Source organism: Thalassophryne amazonica, chromosome 18, assembly GCF_902500255.1.
Source record: "Thalassophryne amazonica chromosome 18, fThaAma1.1, whole genome shotgun sequence".
In the NCBI taxonomy this organism is placed as follows: Eukaryota; Metazoa; Chordata; class Actinopteri; order Batrachoidiformes; family Batrachoididae; genus Thalassophryne; species Thalassophryne amazonica.
Window position 1 is genome coordinate 12852861 of NC_047120.1, and position 21676 is coordinate 12874536.

A 21676-nucleotide genomic window follows, 5' to 3' on the forward strand; every position below is an offset into this window, starting at 1 on the left:
AGACAGGAAGAGCTTCAGATGAACATTTTAAAAGATCAGTTTTAAACCTGCTCAAAAACCTCCACAATTCATTCTCCAACAGCTCAGTGGAACAAACAGAGGGAGGCCAGATGTGTGCTGGTGTAGTTTTCCCTCCCACCAGCAGGAGGTGTGCTAGTGTAGTTTCCCTCCCACCAGCAGGAGGTGCGCTGGTGTAGTTTTCCCTCCCTCCAGCAGGAGGTGCGCCGGTGTAGTTTTCCCTCCCTCCAGCAGGAGGTGCGCCGGTGTAGTTTTCCCTCCCTCCAGCAGGAGGCTAAGGAGTCGATTGTATTGTGTTTCAGCACCGTTTTTGTAAGAGAGTTAAAGAAAGTCCAGATGTAGAAAATGGCTGACAGTACATTTATTTTCTGATGAGATCCACATCCATCCTTCCTTTGCTGCCTTACAGAAAGCATTGCTTGTGAGTATTTATGTTTGTTATGATATTTGGAGAGAATATTGGACATTATTTTCAAACTTTGAAGAAGAATTACATTTATTTTGTTTGTTGTATTGCTAGCGATATTTTTTGCTTTGAGATCGACATACAAACATGGTAGCACAGTTTTAATACTGTTTATTCATTTCTGTTCCCAGTTTCACTCTGTAAGTGAAGGATACGTTAATTAAATACTACACACCTGTCACTTGTGGAAGAGTTTATCTATCTGCATAGCTGTCAGACAGTGAGGGCAGAACAGTGAAAAAGCATCTATTTACATGACAACAAGTGGATGTTATCATCAGCCTCAGTAAATCCAACAATGTCTGAACAACAGAGTGAGACCGCAGTGTCCATCCATACTGAGAAATCATGACTCTCCAAGAGTTCTAAAGGTTCAGTGAAGTCATCGGCTAGTATAGCTGCCCTGAACGCTCAAGCTAAAGCTGAAGCAGCCTGCACAAGAGCAGAATTTGCAAAAATGGAAACTGAAATGAAAGTTAAGAAAGCAGAGCTTAAAGTGAAGGAAGTGTGCTTGGATGCCACACTTCAAGCGCTACAGCAGCAGTGTGACGCAGAAGCTGCACAAGCCGAGGCATGTGTCTATGAGACAGCAGCTAGTGAAATTGAAAAAGGATCTGCATTAAGCCGTAAGGAAGTAAATTCCACAGAACACACCCGTGATTATGATAAACAGCAAATAATCAAAAGAGGACTTGAGTATATTTGGCAATGCAGACCACAACGAAACATTAGCAACCACTGTTACGTTTGAGCAACCCAAGCAAGAACAAGACCAGTCCACAGACACAGATTATGTTCTCTTACCCTGCACTGCAGACAAACTTAAAAATGCTCTTCCATCATCCCAGGGCAATCCTATGCAGAAATTGTCACGAAGAGCAACACCGTTCCACCCAAAAGGAGGCTCTCTACAACAGGGGTGGCCAAGTTCGGTCCTCGAGAGCCACATTCCTGACACTCTTAGTTGTCTCCCTGCTCCAGCACACCTGAATCCAATGAAAGGCTCATTAAAAGTGTGCTAACAAGTCTTTCATTGGACTCTTGCTTGCCTCTACTGGTGGTTGGCTCTCACTGCGGTATTGTATCACTTCCTGTTCCGGAGCACAGCGGTGTTTTGCTGCATCTGTTAGCTGTTTAATCTGCGCAGTTAGATTGATCTAGTTACCTAGATAACGATTTGCGTCACAGTGTAATCTTCACGTGCCTTAACTAAAGCACTCCCTCTGCTGAATCACCTCTAAATTATTTACACATTATTCACTTTGTGTGTTTTTAGGAATCCGCTAGCTTAGCGCAGCTACTAGCTCTTAGCCGGTTTAGCATGGCGGCTTCTCCTGTCTCTCCCGCACTTTCTGCTCTGGGTGTGAAATGTTTAGTTATTCCTCGGCCTCCTTTAGCAGTAATGGTACTTGTAATAAGTGTAGCTTATTTGTAGCTTTGGAGGCCAGGCTGGGCGAATTGGAGACTCGGCTCCGCACCGTGGAAAATTCTACAGCTAGCCAGGCCCCTGTAGTCGGTGCGGACCAAGGTAGCTTAGCCGCCGTTAGTTTCCCTCTGGCAGATCCCGAGCAGCCGGGAAAGCAGGCCGACTGGGTGACTGTGAGGAGGAAGCGTAGTCCTAAACAGAAGCCCCGTGTACACCGCCAACCCGTTCACATCTCTAACCGTTTTTCCCCACTCGGCGACACACCCGCCAAGGATCAAACTCTGGTTATTGGCGACTCTGTTTTGAGAAATGTGCAGTTAGTGACACCAGCAACCATAGTCAATTGTCTTCCGGGGGCCAGAGCAGGCGACATTGAAGGAAATTTGAAACTGCTGGCTAAGGCTAAGCGTAAATTTGGTAAGATTGTAATTTACGTCGGCAGTAATGACACCCGGTTATGCCAATCGGAGGTCACTAAAATTAACAATGAATCGGTGTGTAACTTTGCAAAAACAATGTCGGACTCTGTAGTTTTCTCTGGGCCCCTCCCCAATCGGACCGGGAGTGACATGTTTAGCCGCATGTTCTCCTTGAATTGCTGGCTGTCTGAGTGGTGTCCAAAAAATGAGGTGGGCTTCATAGATAATTGGCAAAGCTTCTGGGGAAAACCTGGTCTTGTTAGGAGAGACGGCATCCATCCCACTTTGGATGGAGCAGCTCTCATTTCTAGAAATCTGGCCAATTTTCTTAAATCCTCCAAACCGAGACTGTCCCGGGTTGGGACCAGGAAGCAGAGTTGTAGTCTTACACACCTCTCTGCAGCTTCTCTCCCCCTGCCATCCCCTCATTACCCCATCCCCGTAGAGACGGTGCCTGCTCCCAGACCACCAATAACCAGCAAAAATCTATTTAAGCATAAAAATTCAAAAAGAAAAAATAATATAGCACCTTCAACTGCACCACAGACTAAAACAGTTAAATGTGGTCTATTAAACATTAGATCTCTCTCTTCTAAGTCCCTGTTAGTAAATGATATAATAATTGATCAACATATTGATTTATTCTGCCTTACAGAAAACCTGGTTACAGCAGGATGAATATGTTAGTTTAAATGAGTCAACACCCCCGAGTCACACTAACTGCCAGAATGCTCGTAGCACGGGCCGAGGCGGAGGATTAGCAGCAATCTTCCATTCCAGCTTATTATTAATCAAAAACCCAGACAGAGCTTTAATTCATTTGAAAGCTTGACTCTTAGTCTTGTCCATCCAAATTGGAAGTCCCAAAACCAGTTTTATTTGTTGTTATCTGTCGTCCACCTGGTCGTTACTGTGAGTTTCTCTGTGAATTTTCAGACCTTTTGTCTGACTTAGTGCTTAGCTCAGATAAGATAATTATAGTGGGCGATTTTAACATCCACACAGATGCTGAGAATGACAGCCTCAACACTGCATTTACTCTATTATTAGACTCAATTGGTTTTGCTCAAAATGTAAATGAGTCCACCCACCACTTTAATCATATCTTAGATCTTGTTCTGACTTATGGTATGGAAATTGAAGACTTAACAGTATTCCCTGAAAACTCCCTTCTGTCTGATCATTTCTTAATACATTTACATTTACTCTGATGGACTACCCGCAGTGGGGAATAAGTTTCATTACACTAGAAGTCTTTCAGAAAGCGCTGTAACTAGGTTTAAGGATATGATTCCTTCTTTATGTTCTCTAATGCCATATACCAACACAGTGCAGAGTAGCTACCTAACTCTGTAAGTGAGATAGAGTATCTCGTCAATAGTTTTACATCCTCATTGAAGACAACTTTGGATGCTGTAGCTCCTCTGAAAAAGAGAGCTTTAAATCAGAAGTGCCTGACTCCGTGGTATAACTCACAAACTCACAGCGTTAAAGCAGATAACCCGTAAGTGGAGAGGAAATGGCGTCTCACTAATTTAGAAGATCTTCACTTAGCCTGGAAAAAGAGTCTGTTGCTCTATAAAAAAGCCCTCTGTAAAGCTAGGACATCTTACTACTCATCACTAATTGAAGAAAACAAGAACAACCCCAGGTTTCTTTTCAGCACTGTAGCCAGGCTGACAGAGTCAGAGCTCTATTAGACCCCATTCCTACCAGGCTGCTCAAGGAAGCCCTACCATTATTTAATGCTTCAATCTTAAATATGATCAATCTATCTTTATTAGTTGGCTATGTACCACAGGCTTTTAAGGTGGCAGTAATTAAACCATTACTTAAAAAGCCATCACTTGACCCAGCTATCTTAGCTAATTTATAGGCCAATCTCCAACCTTCCTTTTCTCTCAAAAATTCTTGAAAGGGTAGTTGTAAAACAGCTAACTGATCATCTGCAGAGGAATGGTCTATTTGAAGAGTTTCAGTCAGGTTTTTGAATTCATCATAGTACAGAAACAGCATTAGTGAAGGTTACAAATGATCTTCTTATGACCTCAGACAGTGGACTCATCTCTGTGCTTGTTCTGTTAGACCTCAGTGCTGCTTTTGATACTGTTGACCATAAAATTTTATTACAGAGATTAGAGCATGCATAGGTATTAAAGGCACTGCGCTGCGGTGGTTGAATCATATTTATCTAATAGATTACAATTTGTTCATGTAAATGGGGAATCTTCTTCACAGACTAAGGTTAATTATGGAGTTCCACAAGGTTCTGTGCTAGGACCAATTTTATTCACTTTATACATGCTTCCCTTAGGCAGTATTATTAGACGGCATTGCTTAAATTTTCATTGTTACGCAGATGATACCCAGCTTTATCTATCCATGAAGCCAGAGGACACACACCAATTAGCTAAACTGCAGGATTGTCTTACAGACATAAAGACATGGATGACCTCTAATTTCCTGCTTTTAAACTCAGATAAACTGAAGTTATTGTACTTGGCCCCACAATCATAGAAACATGGTGTCTAACCAGATCCTTACTCTGGATGGCATTACCCTGACCTCTAGTAATACTGTGAGAAATCTTGGAGTCATTTTGATCAGGATATGTCATTCAAAGCGGCATATTAAACAAATATGTAGGACTGCTTTTTTGCATTTACGCAATATCTCTAAAATTAGAAAGGTCTTGTCTCAGAGTGATGCTGAAAAACTAATTCATGCATTTATTTCCTCTAGGCTGGACTATTGTAATTCATTATTATCAGGTTGTCCTAAAAGTTCCCTGAAAAGCCTTCAGTTAATTCATAATGCTGCAGCTAGAGTACTAACGGGGACTAGAAGGAGAGAGCATATCTCACCCATATTGGCCTCTCTTCATTGGCTTCCTGTTAATTCTAGAATAGAATTTAAATTCTTCTTCTTACTTATAAGGTTTTGTATAATCAGGTCCCCGTCTTATCTTAGGGAACCTCATAGTACCATATCACCCCAATAGAGCGCTTCGCTCTCAGACTGCAGGCTTACTTGTAGTTCCTAGGATTTGTAAGAGTAGAATGGGAGGCAGAGCCTTCAGCTTTCAGGCTCCTCTCCTGTGGAACCAGCTCCCAATTCGGATCAGGGAGACAGACACCCTCTCTACTTTTAAGATTAGGCTTAAACTTTCCTTTTTGCTAAAGCTTATAGTTAGGGCTGGATCAGGTGACCCTGAACCATCCCTTAGTTATGCTGCTATAGACTTAGACTGCTGGGGGGTTCCCATGATGCACTGAATGTTTCTTTTCTCTTTTTGCTCTGTATGCACCCTCTGCATTTAATCATTAGTGATTGATCTCTGCTCCCCTCCACAGCATGTCTTTTTGTGGTTCTCATCCCTCAGCCCCAACCAGTCCCAGCAGAAGACTGCCCCTCCCTGAGCCTGGTTCTGCTGGAGATTTCTTCCTGTTAAAAGGGAGTTTTTCTTCCCACGGTCGCCAGTGCTTGCTCACAGGGGGTCGTTTTTGACCGTTGGGGGTTTTTACGTAATTATTGTATGGCCTTGTCTTACAATATAAAGCGCCTTGGGGCAACTGTTTGTTGTGATTTGCGCTATATAAATAAAATTGATGATGAATTGATGATGATGATGAATGTGGGCTCTCGAGGACCGGAACTTGGCCACCCCTGCTCTACAAGATTCCAACATAAGTGATATTGCTAGGTTCTTGCACGACGTGAACTGCTTACGGTGGCCTCAGTAAGTTTAATGACAACCCAGGTGACTATTGGGGATGGAAGTCTTCATTTAACAATGCTATATGCAATTTGAATTTGTCCCCTAGTGAAATACTTGACTTGTTAATCAAATGGCTTGGGTCAGAGTCTGTTAAATATGCAAAACGACTGAGAGCAGTGTATATTAACAAACCAAGTGAAGGACTGGCCAAAGTATGGGGAAGACTTGACGAGTGTTACGGCTCCCCTGAGGCCCTGGAAAAGGCGCTACTAGACAGACTTGAGCATTTTCCAAGAATCTCAAACAAAGATCCACATCTCCTGAGAGAACTTGAGGACCTTCTCCTGGAGATAGATGCCGTTAAGGATGAAGGCTATGTTTCAGGCTTGCTGTATCTTGACACATCACGCGGTATTCATCCAGTTGTAGAGAAGTTACCATTCAGCCTGCAAGAAAGGTGGATGGCCTATGGGTCCAAATACAAAGAGGAACATTCAGTGTCGTTCCCACCATTTTCAGTATTTGTCGCCTTCATCAGCAGGGAATCCAAGATGCGCAATGAACCTAGCTTTAAGCATTGTGTGCAGCCCTCACACATTACATCACACACTAAGATGAGATTTCAAGACAAGCAAAGTAAGAAGGAACCAATCTCAGTCATTAGAACTGAAGTGGTCAGCTCTGAGCCAAAACCAACTCCTGGAGCAAACATCCAAGACCCAAATAAGGAATGTCCTATCCATAAGAAACCTCATGCCCTCAAAAAATGCAGAGCTTTCAGGGAAATGCCATTAGAGGAGTGCAAGGTTTATCCGAAGAAAAACCTAATATGCTTTAGGTGTTGCGCCTCCACCACTCGCCAGGCAAAACTATGTAAGGCTGAGACTTCTTGCGGAGAGTGTAACTCCAACTCCCCCATCACCGCTCTTCATCCAGGTCCAGCACCTTGGGCAACTACCACAGAGCCTGCTACCGATAACGGCGGGGAGTCCAATGTAGCAATACCCACGGCCACCTCAACATGTACGCAAGTCTGTGGGAGTGAAGTTGAAAGTCACTCGTGCGCCAAGATCTGTCCTGTGTTTGTTTATCCATGTGGCTCACCTGAGAAGAAGCTCAAAGCTTACGCCATATTGGATGATCAAAGCAACAAGTCGCTTGCCAGATCCTCAGTTTTTGATACGTTTGGCATAACTAAAAGCTCTTACCCATACAAGTTGAAAACCTGTGCTGGTGTTGAAGTAGCTACCGGGAGGAGAGCATACAACTTCATTGTGGAATCCATTGACAACAAGTCACATCTAGAGCTCCAAACACTCATTGAATGTGACATGCTACCTGACAATCGCAATGAAATTCCTAGTCCTGACGCCGCATGTAATCATTCCCACCTCCGAGACATTGCTCCAGACATTCCAGATGTTGACCCTGATGCCGATATTCTGCTTCTCATTGGGAGAGATGTTATTCAAGCACACAAGGTCCTTGACCAACGCAATGGGCCTCCAAATGCACCCTTTGCACAAAAGCTAGCTCTTGGATGGGTGATTATTGGAAATGTGTGCTTAGGCGGAGCTCACAGACCTGCACAGGCAAGTGTTTTCAAGACCACTATTTGGGACAATGGTCGCCCCAGTCACTTCCTCCCATGCAACAATTTTATTCAAATAAAGGAATGCATCCAGCAAAGCCACAACATGAGCACTTCGATTGGGGAAACTGTGTTCCAGCAAACAAGTTTGGATGAAAGACCTGGTTATTGACAAGAGGAAGCAACCTTTCTGCAGATAATGAATAAGGAAGTCTATCAGGACAATACAGATACTTGGGTTGCCCCGCTGCCTTTTCGTTCACCAAGGCCACGGCTTCCCAACAACAAGCAGCAAGCCATTCAGCGACTAACCTCAGTATGTCATATGCTGAAAAAACGTCCTCACATGAAAGGACACTTCCAGGAATTTATGCAAACTCTTTTCGACAATGGCCATGCAGAAATTGCGCCACCCCTCACAGAACAAGAAGAGTGTTGGTACCTACCCTTTTTCTGAGTTTACCACCCCCGCAAGCCGGACCAAATAAGGGTAGTCTTTGACTCTACTGCACGCCATAAAGGAGTGTCCCTCAATGATGTTCTTCTTACAGGCCCAAATCTTAACAACAGCTTGCTGGGTGTACTGATGCGACTCCGCCAAGAAAGGGTAGCTGTTGCTGCCGACATTAGACAAATGTTCCATTGCTCCAAGGTCAGGGAGGACCATAGGAACTTTTTGCGTTTTCTGTGGCACCAGAACAATGACATGGAGCTACCAATCACGGAGTACCGAATGACAGTACACGTCTTTGGCAACAGCCCATCGCCGGCAGTAGCGACCTATGGACTCTGGAGGGTATCAGATGATTGAGAAACAGGAGATAATACAACAAAACATCTTGTGTAACGTCATTTCTACGTTGATGATGGGCTAGTCTCCTTTCCCTCAAGTACAGAGGCTGTCTCTGTCGTTCAAAGGGCTCAAAAAACATCATCCTCAGCCAATCTGAGGCTGCATAAGATCGCCTCGAATGACATCACAGTGATGAAAGTGTTTCCCAAGGAGGATCTTGCAAAGGTTCTGAAGGATCTTGACCTTGGAACAGATAGTCCACCAATGCAAAGGAGTCTTGGAATAAGCTGGGATATTGCAACCGACGAGTTCACCTTCCAGGTATCCACTACCGAGAAGCTCTACACTCGTAGAGGAGTACTTTCCATGATCAATAGTTTATATGATCCTCTCGGCTTTGCAGCCCCGGTCAGTATCAGAGGCAGGGCGCTTCTAAGAGAACTCTCAACTGGCTCAGGTGAATGGGATGATCCACTTCCAGAAAGGATGCTCAAAGAGTGGAGCACATGGAAAGAATCCCTGAAGCATCTCGAAAAGGTAAAAATCCCATCCCATCATCATTCTGTGATGCAGCAAAGAGGGAGCTCTGGTTATTCTGCGATGCCTCCACAAAAGCAATTGCTGCCATGGTTTACGTGAAGATCACTGACGCCGAGGGCAAGAGTGAACTTGGATATGTGTTTGGCAAAGCTAAACTTGAACAACAACAAGAGATAACAATCCCAAGGCTGGAACTGTGTGCAGCCGTTCTTGCAGTCGAGATTGCAGACTTGATTTCAGAAGAGAATGATATTCCATTGCACTGTACAAAGTTCTTCACAGACAGCAAGGTAGTACTCGGATATATACAAAATGAATCAAGAAGATTCTATGTCTATGTGTGTAATCGAGTTCAAAGGATTTGTAAATCATCCTCACCTGCCCAATGGAACTTTGTGCCAACAGATCTAAACCCAGCAGACGTAGCTTCAAGATCCATCACAGCAAACACTTTGGTGTCAAGCATGTGGCTCGAAGGACCAGAATTCATGCTTCGATCAAACACGAATGAGACTGAATCGTTTGGGCTAGTTGATCCTGAATCAGACCCAGAGATTCGTCCTATGGTAACAGCCCTTGCTACTGGCCTTACAGATTCTTTCCTGGATCCAAGTCGTTTCGAGTCATTCTCTACATGGAGATCACTGCTAAGAGCTATAGCAAGGCTTGTCCATATTGTCAGATGTTTCAAAGGACATGACTCTGAAAGTGGGTGCCAAGGTTGGCATATTTGCACGAACGTCACCCGAGAGGACTATGCAAAGGCAAAGACTGTTGTCCTAAGCTGTCTTCAACACGAGGCTTATCCTGAAGTATTTGCATGCATTGAAGCCCAAAAAGAGATACCCAAACAAAGTCCCCTCGGAAACCTGTCACCTTTCAAAGATGACTCAGACTGCCTTAGAAGGGAAGTCGTCTTTCACAAGGAGACTTGCAAAACAATGAAGCACATCCCTTCATCATCCCAGGGAAGTGTCATTTGACTACACTCCTGGTGAGACATTACCACCAGCATGTACAGCACCAGGGACGCCATTTCACAGAGGGAGCTGTTAGAACAGCTGGCCTGTGGATTGTCGGCGGTAAGCATTGTATCAGCTCTGTCATTCACCGTTGTGTCACATGTCGCAAATTGAGATCGAATACAGAAACCCAAAAGATGTCCGACCTACCAAAGGACCGCGTAACAGTCTGCACACCTTTCACTTATGTAGGTGTCAACATCTTTGGACTCTGGACTATCAGTTCTCATCGCACACGTGGAGGCCTAGCCAACAGTAAACGTTGGGCTGTCATTTTTACGTGCTTGAGTACCAGAGCCATTCATATTGAGGCAATCGAGTCGATGGAGTCATCGAGTTTCATCACTGCGTTACGACGGTTCATCTCCATTCGTGGACCAGCAAGGAGATTGGGATAACTTCCAACCAATGCAATAACCAGGAAATACAACATTTCTTAAGTAAGAACGAATGCACATGGATCTTTAACACACTCATGCTTCTTACATGGGAGGAAGTTGGGAGCGCATGATTGGGACCATGAAGCGCATACTCGACTCGATGTTAACCACCAACCCAGTTCATGTGCTTACTCATGAAGTTCTCATTACTCTTCTAGCCGAGGTAACCGCCATTGTAAACTCCCGACCACTTATTCCAGTCTCAACTGATCCTCCCTGTCCATACGTTCTTACTCCTGCAACCCTCCTCACCCAGAAAACTGGATCGCCATCTGCACCACCTGGATGCTTTGACAAGTCAGACTTATACGGACGTCAATGGAGACAGGTGCAGCATCTCTCTAATGTTTTCTGGACTTGCTGGAGAACTCAGTACTTGCCAACATTGCAGGGTCGGAGACAATGGCATTCAGAGAGGCCAAACCTACAAAAGGGAGATCTCGTACTTCTGAAGGACGACCAGGCTAAAAGGAGCCACTGGCCCACGGGGGTCGTGATCAACACCTTCCCTAGTCGAGATGGGAAGGTACGGAAGGTTGAGATAAAGATTGCCTCTGATGGTACCTGCAAAACCTTCCTGAGGCCAGTTACTGAGACTGTCTTACTGCTGCGCAACTCTGACAGGGAAGACATTAGTCCTCATACCTAGAAGTGACATCCTGTGGACGTCAGGCCGGGAGTGTGCTGGTGTAGTTTCCCTCCCACCAGCAAGAGGTGCGCCGGTGTAGTTTTCCCTCCCACCAGCAGGAGGCTAAGGAGTCGATTGTATTGTGTTTCAGCACCGTTTTTGTAAGAGAGTTAAAGAAAGTCCAGATGTAGAAAATGGCTGACAGCACATTTATTTTCTGATGAGATCCACATCCATCCTTCCTTTGTTGCCTTACAGAAAGCATTGCTTGTGAGTATTTATGTTTGTTATGATATTTGGAGAGAATATTGGACATTATTTTCAAACTTTGAAGAAGAATTACATTTATTTTGTTTGTTGTATTGCTAGCGATATTTTTTGCTTTGAGATCGACATACAAACATGGTAGCACAGTTTTAATATGTTATTTCATTTCTGTTCCAGTTTCACTCTGTAAGTGAAGGATACGTCGATTAAAAGACTACACACCTGTCACTTGTGGAAGAGTTTATCTATCTGCATAGCTGTCAGACAGTGAGGCTGTCAGGGCTTGAGTTTTGTTCTTTTGTGTTATCAGGTTTTTGGTTTATTTACTCTTTTGTTGGGATTTTTCTGCTTGGGTCTGTCTGTCTCTGTTTCTCTTATTGGTTCTTGGTAACGGGTGTTTCTCTTTCGCTCTCTGGCCACGCCCTGCTTCTGGTGCTTTCCATGTGCACCTGTTCCTGATTTGCTGATTGCCACCTGGGGTTTTATAAGCTCACTGGGTGGTATTGTTCTCTGCCAGTTTGTCGTGCCTTGTGCCTGCATTCCAGCTCTGTACCTGTGTTCTTGTTCCTGCCTGCCTCATAGTGTGTACCTGACCTCCTGCCTGTTGTTTTTACCACGCCATTTTGCCTGATGATTTCTGTACTGCTGCTTTTGTTGGACTGCCTGCTCGTGTACCGACCTCTGCATTTTCCTTTAGTAAAGACCACTAACAAACACAGCTGTCTGCCAGAGCTGTGCATTTGTGTCCTACCATCCCCGTGCATCCAGCCTGCCAGTACAAACTGGCCAAGGATGGACGCAGCCGGCTCCGACCCATTTCAGTCAGCAGTACGCTGTCACAGTAAGCAGCTCACACAGCAGCAAGACCATCTCACTGCTCTGACTTCCGGGTTTAGCGATCTCGCTAAATGTCAAGACTCGTTTATGGAGTCGGTAAGCACTCAGATGAATCAGTTGTTAACCAGACTTGATCATCAGGTTTCCCTCATGACGACCACCGACAGTACCAGTTCGTGACCACTGGGGCTGTCAGCACCTGCTTCTATACCTGCACATGAGTACTGCAACCTGCTGTCTCAGGCGAATCAGGTGACGTCAGACCGTTTATAACACAGTGTGAGTTGAACTTTGAGCTCATGGCCTGTAAGTTCCCGTCCGACAGGACGAAGATAGCTTACATCATCACTCACCTGACTGGTCATGTGTTGGCGTGGGCAACAGCTGAGTGGGGTCATAAATCCGCCATCTGCTTCTCTCTTCCGGCTTTTACCACTGCTTTGCAGTTGGTTTTCCAGCACACGTCTCCGGGCCATGAAGCGGCTCGATCCCTCATGAGGCTGAGGCAGGGAAGACGAGTCTCCGATTACGCAGTAGACTTCCGCATCCTGGCTGCTAAAAGTGACTGGAATCTCGCAGCTCTTCAGGACGTCTTTCTCCAGGGCTTGGCTGAAGAGATTCAGGATCGGCTGGTGTCTGTGAATCTCCCCGACGACCTGGATCAGCTCAGCGCTCTCGCCATCCGGACCGACCAGTGCCTGCAAGACCTTCCACGGCACGCCATCCAGCTCCCAGCCAGTCGCTCTGTATCTCCCCCTCTCTGCACCTCCTCCAGTAAGGTCGACGCTGATTCTCCGCATCGCAGCACGAAGGAGCCCGTGCAGCTGGGCCGCATTCACCTCTCCTCCGCTGAGAAGCAGCGTCATCGTGACAGTGGACTTTGTTTTTACTGTGGCGATTCAGGACACATGATTAGTCATTGCCTAGCCAAGGGTGCCACCTTGCGGCCAAAGTCAGACATATGGGTGAGTCTAAATTCTATTTCTCCATCCACAGCACAAAATGTTATTCCTGTGAGGCTCTCCTCTGAGCATTCCTCTGTTTCCTTGTCAGCCTTCATTGATTCCGGTTCTGATGCAAATTTAATTCAGTCTTTTCTTGCCAGGTCCCTGCATCTGAATTTAGTAGAGCTCTCGCGCCCTCTGGTGGTGCGTGCTGTGGATGGCCGTGAATTGGGACGTGTCACTCACTGCACTCTGTTTCTTTGATTGTGACAGAGAATCACTCCGAAATGATCAGTTTTAATGTGTTTGACAAGATGACACATCCGCTTATTCTGGGGCACCCCTGGTTACAGCAGCACTGTCCTCATTTTAATTGGGCTGAGAGGAAAATTGTGTCATGGGGCCCAGCTTGTGATAACTCCTGTCTTTCAAGATCAGTTCTCTCTCAGCCTGTTGCTAACCCAGATCTCAGTGGGGTTCCTGCTTGCTATCATGATTTAGCTACAGTTTTTAGCAAAAGCAGGGCCAAATCACTACCTCCTGTCAGGGTGTGAGTTTGCTCGGTTTTGTCTTTATTTATTGTGGTTGCTCTCTGGTTTTTCTGTTCCTCTGTGTGATCTTTTCCTGTTTTGGTTTCTCTGTCTCTCGTGGTGGTGGGTGTGCCTCTGCTCTCTTGACCACGCCCTTGGTTTGGGCTCCTCCTTGTGCACCTGCTATCAATCTGCTGTTGATTACTGGGATGTATTTATACTACTCATTTTGCTCTGTTCCTTCGCCAGATTGATGCGCCTTGTGCTTCTTTCCAGCTCTCGTTCCAGTGTTCCCTTGTACTTCCAGCCTCCTCGTGTTCTCGACCTCCAGCCTGTGTATTCCGACCGTGTCTAAGCCTGATGATTTTTGTACTTTTGCTGTGTTTCTTGGACTGCCTTCCCGTGTACCGACCTTTGCTATTATCCTCACTAAAGTCTTCCAACCAGAGCTGCCTGACTGTGCCTTGCATTTGTGTCCAACCCTCACTTCCTGTCAGATCAGTCTGGCCAACTATGGACGCAGCAGGCTCAGATGCATACCAGATGGCGGTACGTCACCACAGCAAACAGCTGGCGCAGCAGGAAGACCAGCTTGCTGCGTTCAGCTCCGGGTTTGGCGAACTCGCCAAACGCCAGGATGCATTCATGTCTTCTGTCACCGAGCAAATGAATCAGTTACTGTCCGAATCAGCCCAGACTCCATTGATGCGGCCACCGGTGGCGCCAGCCCACCACCACCAGTACCGACAGCCGCTTCACCAGCTTCTGTTTCAGCGCCAGTGGTGTGTAACCAGCTGTCGCAACCAGAACGCTTTTCAGGCGAGTCCGGAGACGTAAGACCATTCATCACGCAATGCGAACTTTACTTCGAACTGATGTCCACGATGTTCCTTAACGACAAAGCAAAAATCGCTTACATGATCACTCAGCTGAACGGTCGAGCGGCAGTCTGGGCCACCGCTGAGTGGGGTCGCCAGTCACCAGCCTGTACCTCTCTCACCACATTCACCACCGCACTGGAGCAGATATTCCAGCACACGGCTCCAGGGCATGAGGCAGCGCGCTCTCATGAGGCTGAAGCAGGGGAGCTGCCGGGTCGCCGATTACACAGTCGACTTCCGTATTCTAGCAGCAGTGATGAACGGAACCCGGCGGCACTACTCAACGTCTTTTTTCAGGGACTGTCTGCCGACATCCAAGAGCAGCTTGTTGCGGTCGATTTGCCGGACGACTTGGACAGCCTGGTCGCACTGGCCATCCGAACAGACCGTCGCCTGCAGGATCGACCTCAACGTGGGAGTCGCTTCCTGGAACTGCGTACCGACACTCCTCCGAGCCGGCCTTCCTTCTCCCACGCTCGGCTCGACCTTCCTCCTCACAGCTCAGAGGAACCGATGCAGTTGGGACATACCCAGCTCTCTCCGGTGGGCGACAGCGCCGCCGTGAGGGCGGACTCTGTTTCTACTGTGGACAGTCAGGGCATTTGATATCCACTTGTCAAGCCAGGGTGCCACCAGGCGGCCAAGATCAGAGGTGCGGGTGAGTCTCAATTCCATTCCTTGTTTCTTCTCGAAATATAGTCCCAGCCGAATTAATATCTGACCATTCCTCCATAACCGTATCCGCATTTGTTGATTCTGGTTCAGATGCCAATCTGATTTTGTCTTGTCTCATCAGGTCCCTTCACCTTAAGCTGTTTAAGATCTCTCGTCCACTGGTGGTATGTGTAGTAGATGGGCATGTTTTGGGCCAAATCACACACCGTACACAGCAGGTTAAAATGATAATTTCCCACATACACTCAGAAACCATCAGTTTTCATGTACTGGATCAGATGAGTCACCCGATTATACTAGGGCACCCCTGATTACAGCGTCATGGGCCCAATTTTGATTGAAGTGAGATTGTTTCATGGAGTCCAGCATGTAATAATAATGTCCTAGACTGCTACCATGACCTAGCAGCCGTTTTCAGCAAGACCAGAGCTAAATCGTTACCACCCACTGCTTATGATTGCGCAATCGAGCTCCTCCCCGGGACGTCTCCGCCTCAGGGAAAGCTTTTCTCTCTTTCGGCTCCTGAACGTCATGCCATGAATGAGTACATTCAGGAGTCTTTGGCTGCAGGGTTGATCCGTCCTTCTTCATCACCCGCCTGGGCAGGTTTCTTTTTTTTGTGGAAAAGAAAGATAAGACGCTCCGTATAGACTACCGGGGGTTAAACGACATCATGATAACGAACCGTTACCCACTCCCGCTAGTTTGATCAGCGTTTGAGTTGTTAGAAGGGGCCACAATTTTCACCAAACTTGACCTACAAAACGCATACCCTTTAGTCCGAATAAGACAAGGGGACGAATGGAAACCGCTTTCAACACCCCCTCCGGGCACTATGAATACTTACTAATGCCATTCAGACTCACTAATGCGCCTGCAGTATTCCAGAATCTCATCAACGATGTACTTCGGGAATTCCTTAATAAATTCGTCGTTGTTTATTTAGATGACATTCTGATATTCTCCCGCTACCCGGTTACGCACACACATCATGTCCGTCAAGTATTACAGACCTTGTTGCAAAATGGACTGTACGTGAAGGCGGAAAAGTGTGAATTTCACAGATCCACAATCTCTTTTTTGGGTTTTGTTATCTCCGCTGGTGAAATCAAAATGGATCCTATTAAAGTGACGGCGGTTCAGGAGTGGGCAGTTCCCTCATCCCGCAAAGAGGTTCAGCGATTTTTAGGGTTCGCCAACTTCTACCGCAAGTTTATCCGTGGTTTTAGTACTGTTGCAGCTCCGCTTCATGCAGTGACCTCATCCCTCCATCCATTCGTCTGGACGCCCGAGTGTGATGAGATGTTCCAGGTCCTAAAGAATCGCTTTACCACGGCCCCTGTGCTGCTCCTCTATTACCCCGCTCGGCAGTTCGTGGTCGAAGTTGATGCCTCCAATGTGGGTGTTGGGGCAGTTTTGTCCCAGATAAACCCCACTGACAATAGGTTGCATCCATGCGCCTTTTTGTCCAAAAAGCTGTCCCCGGCTGAACGTAATTATGGGATCGGCGATCGCGAACTGTTGGCAGTCAAAGTGGCTTTGGAGGAGTGGTGGCTGGAGGGGGCACAAAACCCATTCATAGTTTACACCGAGCATAAAAATCTCGAATATCTCCGCACCGCCAAGCGCCTCAACTCCCGACAAGCACGTTGGGCAATATTCTTCAGTTGATTCAACTTCATCCTGTCCTACCGTCCGGGTACTAAGAACGGAAAACCCGACGCTTTATCCCGACTAGTGGACTCGGGGATGCACCCGTAGAGCCAGAAACCATTTTACCTCCTTCCTGTTTTGTAGCCACCCTGACGTGGGATATAGAGAACCGCATCCGATAATGCTCCCGCTGCTGGCTCCGCAGGGGAAGCTTTTTGTTCGTCCGGCCCGCCGGGGCGAAACCATTCATTCGTGTCACGACACTTGCATGTTCTGTCATCCAGGTATTACGAAAACCGTGTACAATGTGCAGCAGAGATTTTGGTGGCCAGGGCTAGTCAAGGACATCTCTGAATATGTGACCGCTTGTCAGTCGTGTGCTAGGCACAAATCGACCAACCAACCGCCCGCAGACGCAAGTCAGCTTTTACCGGTGGTGAGTCGTCCTTGGACTCACATAGCTATGGATTTTGTGTCCGGTTTCCCACCGTTTAAGGGGCATATGGTTGTCCTGACTGTCGTCGATCGTTTCTCTAAAATGGTTCATTTTATTCCCCTAAGCAAACTACCGACGGCTAAGGAAACTGCAGTGGTCATGTTAAATCACATCTTCCGTTTACATGGGTTACCTCAGGACATCATATCAGACCGGGGTCCGCAGTTCGTGTCCCACTTTTGGAGGGAGTTTTGCCGTCTTCTCGGGGTCACCTCCAGTCTAACCTCGGGCTACCATCCACAGGCCAATGGGCAGGCGGAGCGGTTGAATCAAGAGCTGGAGAAGGGGCTTCGGTTGCTAGCATCACGTAATCCCTCCTCCTGGTCAGATCAGCTCTCATGGGTTGAACTTGCGCATAACAGCTTGCCCTCTTCCTCTACCGGTTACTCTCCGTTTGATGTGGTTTTTTGTCATCAGCCCACACTCTTCTCCTCGGTGGATCTTAACTCCCCAGTCCCTTCGGCACTTAGTCTTATCCTCCGTTGTCGTCGTACCTGGGAGCGGGCGAGTAGGATTCTTCTGCGTTCCACGGCGTCCTACAAGGCCACCACGGACCGCAAGAGGTCTGTTGCACCGCCTTATGTTGCAGGTCAGAAGGTTTGGCTCTCGACTCACCACCTCTCTCTCAGGGGCGTGCCCAAGAAGTTGGCTCCCAGATTTATCAGTCCGTTCCCGGTCTCCAGAGTCATCAACCCGGTCTCAGTTCATCTTCATCTTCCCCGGTCCATGCGTGTCCATCCCACCTTTCATGTCAGTTGTGTCAAACCCGTTCGGTCGAGTGATTTGTGCCCTCCTGCCGTTCCCCCCCGTCCGCCCGGTGTGTGGATGGTGGTCCTGTTTTTTCCGTGCGCCGGCTCCTGGCTTCTCGTCGTTGCGGGCGTGGTTTTCAGTATTTAGTTGATTGGGTGGGGTATGGCCCTGAGGAGCGGTCCTGGCTTCCCTCCCGCTTTATTGGATCCCAGTCTTATTCGCGCTTTTCATGCTGCTCACCCTGCCGCGCCCGGGCCACCCGGGGTCGGCCGTGGCGGTGGGGGAGGTACTGTCAGGATGTGAGTTTGCTCGGTTTTGTCTTTATTTATTGTGGTTGCTCTCTGGTTTTTCTGTTCCTCTGTGTGATCTTTTCCTGTTTTGGTTTCTCTGTCTCTCGTGGTGGTGGGTGTGCCTCTGCTCTCTTGACCACACCCTTGGTTTGGGCTCCTCCTTGTGCACCTGCTATCAATCTGCTGTTGATTACTGGGATGTATTAATACTACTCATTTTGCTCTGTTCCTTCGCCAGATTGATGCGCACTGTGCCTTCTTTCCAGCTCTCGTTCCAGTGTTCCCTTGTACTTCCAGCCTCCTCGTGTTCTTGACCTCCAGCCTGTGTATTCTGACCATGTCTAAGCCTGATGATTTTTGTACTTTTGCTGTGTTTCTTGGACTGCCTTCCCGTGTACTGACCTTTGCTATTATCCTCACTAAAGTCTTCCAACCAGAGCTGCCTGACTGAGCCTTGCATTTGTGTCCAACCCTCACTTCCTGTCACCTCCTCATTGTGTGTATGATTGCGCCATCGAGCTCCTTCCTGGGGCAAGCCCACCCCGGAGAAAACTATTTTCTCTGTCGGCACCTGAACGCCACGCAATGAACGAGTACATACAGGAGTCCTTAGCAGCTGGGCTAATTCGTCACTCCTCGTCACCTGCTGGGGCGGAGTTTTTCTTCGTGGAGAAGAAAGATAAATCACTCCGCCCATGCATTGATTACCGGGGGCTTAATGAAGTTACCATTAAGAACCGTTATCCTCTGCTGCTCATCTCATCAGCTTTTGAGTTATTGGAAGGAGCTACGGTGTTTACGAAATTAGATCTCCATAATGCGTATCATCTTGTTTGGATCAGAGAGAACGAGTGGAAAACGGCGTTCAATACACCCTCGGGCACTATGAATATTTAGTGATGCCATTTGGTCTCACAAATGCCCCAGCTGTGTTTCAAAACCTGGTAAATGTTGTGTTGCGGAACTATTTGAATAAGTTTGTATTTGTTTATCTGGACGATATTTTGATTTTCTCACCTGATCTAGATTTGCATATTGAACATGTTCGCACCGTACTTCAGACCCTGTTAAGCCACAGCCTGTTTGTCAAAGCTGAAAAATGTGAATTTCACCAATCTTCTGTTTCTTTCTTGGGGTTTGTGATTTCAGAAGGTGAAATTAAAATGGATCCTGCCAAGGTGGCTGCGGTACGAGATTGGCCTGTTCCATCTTCTTGTAAGGAGGTCCAGAAATTCCTGGGCTTCGCTCATTTCTACCACAAGTTCATTTGTAATTTCAGTTCCATTGCAGCTCCTCTTCATGACGCCACATCATCCCTCCGGTCATTTTCCTGGACTCCGGCGTGCGAGAACACTTTGAGGGTCTTAAAGAATCGCTTTACTGAGGCCCCCGTGCTGCTCCTCCCTGACCCCGCCCGACAGTTCATGGTAGGGGTAGACGCTTCTGATTTTGGAGTGGGTGCGGTACTGTCTCAATGATGTGCTGAAGACAATAGGCTGCATCCGTGCGCCTATTTGTCCAAGACGTTGACACCTGCTGAGCGAAATTACAGCATCGGGGACCGTGAGCTGTTGGCGGTAAATGTGGCCTTGGAGGAGTGGCGCCACTGGCTGGAGGGGGCACAAACACCTTTTCTGGTTTATACCGATCATAAAAATCTGGAGTATTTGAGATTGGCCAAACGCCTTAACGCTCGTCAAGCTAGGTGGGCAATATTTTTTAGCAGATTCAGTTTTGTGTTGTCATACCAGCCTGGGACAAAAAATGGGAAACCCGATGCCTTGTCTCGTCAAGGGGAACCTGTCAACGCCCCAGCAGATCCTGAACCCATCCTGCCTGCTTCCTGTTTTGTTTCCACTCTCACATGGGAAATCGAGACGAGAGTCCGGTCGGCAGCTGATGGGGTTCCGGTGCCATCCGCCTGTCCTGCTGATAGGCTTTTTGTTCCTGCCGCACTCAGGGAGGAAGTAATCAAGTGGGGACAGACAGCCGCTTTGCTTGCCATCCGGGTATAAAAAAGACTCAGTCGGTACTTCAGCAGAGATTTTGGTGGCCGGGAATGGTGAATGATGTAACCGAATATGTTAATGCTTGTCAAACCTGTGCTATGCATAAGAGGCCCAATCGCCCTCCTGCAGGATTGTTAATACTGTTGCCTGTTCCTGCTCATCCATGGTCACACATTACTATGGATTTTGTAACTGGTCTTCCGCCCTCTAGAGGAAACACTGTGATTTTGTCCGTAGTTGATAGATTATCCAAAATGGCTCATTTTGTTCCCCTGCACAAGTTACCTTCAGCCAAGGAAACCGCGGAGGTGATGCTTACGAGCATCTTTAGAATCCATGGTTTTCCCCAGGATATTGTGTCGGATTGGGGTCCTCAATTTGTATCACACTTCTGGAGGGAATTCTGCCGTCTCCTTGGGGTTTCAGCTAGTTTAACCTTGGGTTACCATCCACAAGCCAATGGTCAAACCGAGCGGGTCAACCAAGATTTGGAAAAGGGACTCCGAATTTTAGCCTCCCAGCAGCCTGCCACCTGGTCCGTCCAACTGCCCTGGGTTGAACTAGCCCATAATCATTTGCCTTCAGCATCTACTGGTTACTCACCCTTTCACGTCCTTTTTGGTCATCAACCCCCTCTGTTTCCTCCTCTTGATCTCGACTCTTTGGTTCCTTCTGCACTTCGTCTCATCCTCAGCTGCCAACGGATGTGGGAGCGGGCCAAGAGGGTTTTAGTTCGCACCTCACAGGCCTATAAGTCTGCCGCTGACTGTAGAAGGTCCCCTGCTCCTGCCTATGTTCCCGGTCAAAAAGTGTGGCTTTCTACCCGCCATCTGAAATTGAGAGGACTGTCTCGTAAACTGGCTCACAGGTTCGTCGGTCCATTTCCTGTGTCCAGAATTATTAACCCCGTTTCTGTTCGTCTTCGTCTCCCCAGGTCACTCCGCATTCATCCGTCCTTTCATACCAGTCAGATTAAACCTGCTAGGTCCAGTCCTTTGTGCCCTCCTGCCGTTCCCCCTCCGTCCGCCCGGTTCGTGGATGGTGGCCCGGCGTTTGCGGTGCGGCGGCTCCTTGCCTCTCACCGCTGTGGCCGTGGGGTTCAGTATTTGGTGGATTGGGAGGGTTATGGCCCTGAGGAGCGGTCGTGGATTACCTCTTTGTTCTCACTCCTCTCATCCTGGTTCGCCTGGGCCGTCCAGGGTCGGCCATGGAGGGGGGGGGGTGCTGTCAGGGCTTGAGTTTTGTTCTTTTGTGTTATCAGGTTTTTGGTTTATTTACTCTTT

General features: G+C 47.4%; 1 long non-coding RNA gene across 2 annotated transcripts in view; it reads left to right on the forward strand.

The window, feature by feature from the left end:
* Window positions 1-356: 356 nt before the first annotated feature.
* LOC117530307 overlaps window positions 357-21676 on the forward strand; it is a 29343-nt gene continuing 8023 nt past the window's right edge. The window contains exon 1 of one of the 2 annotated variants that reach the window (XR_004566296.1): window positions 357-439. This is a non-coding gene — a long non-coding RNA (uncharacterized LOC117530307). Of the gene's footprint in view, window positions 440-11232; window positions 11332-21676 lie in introns of those variants that run through there. The other variant, XR_004566297.1, reaches the window with a different exon arrangement.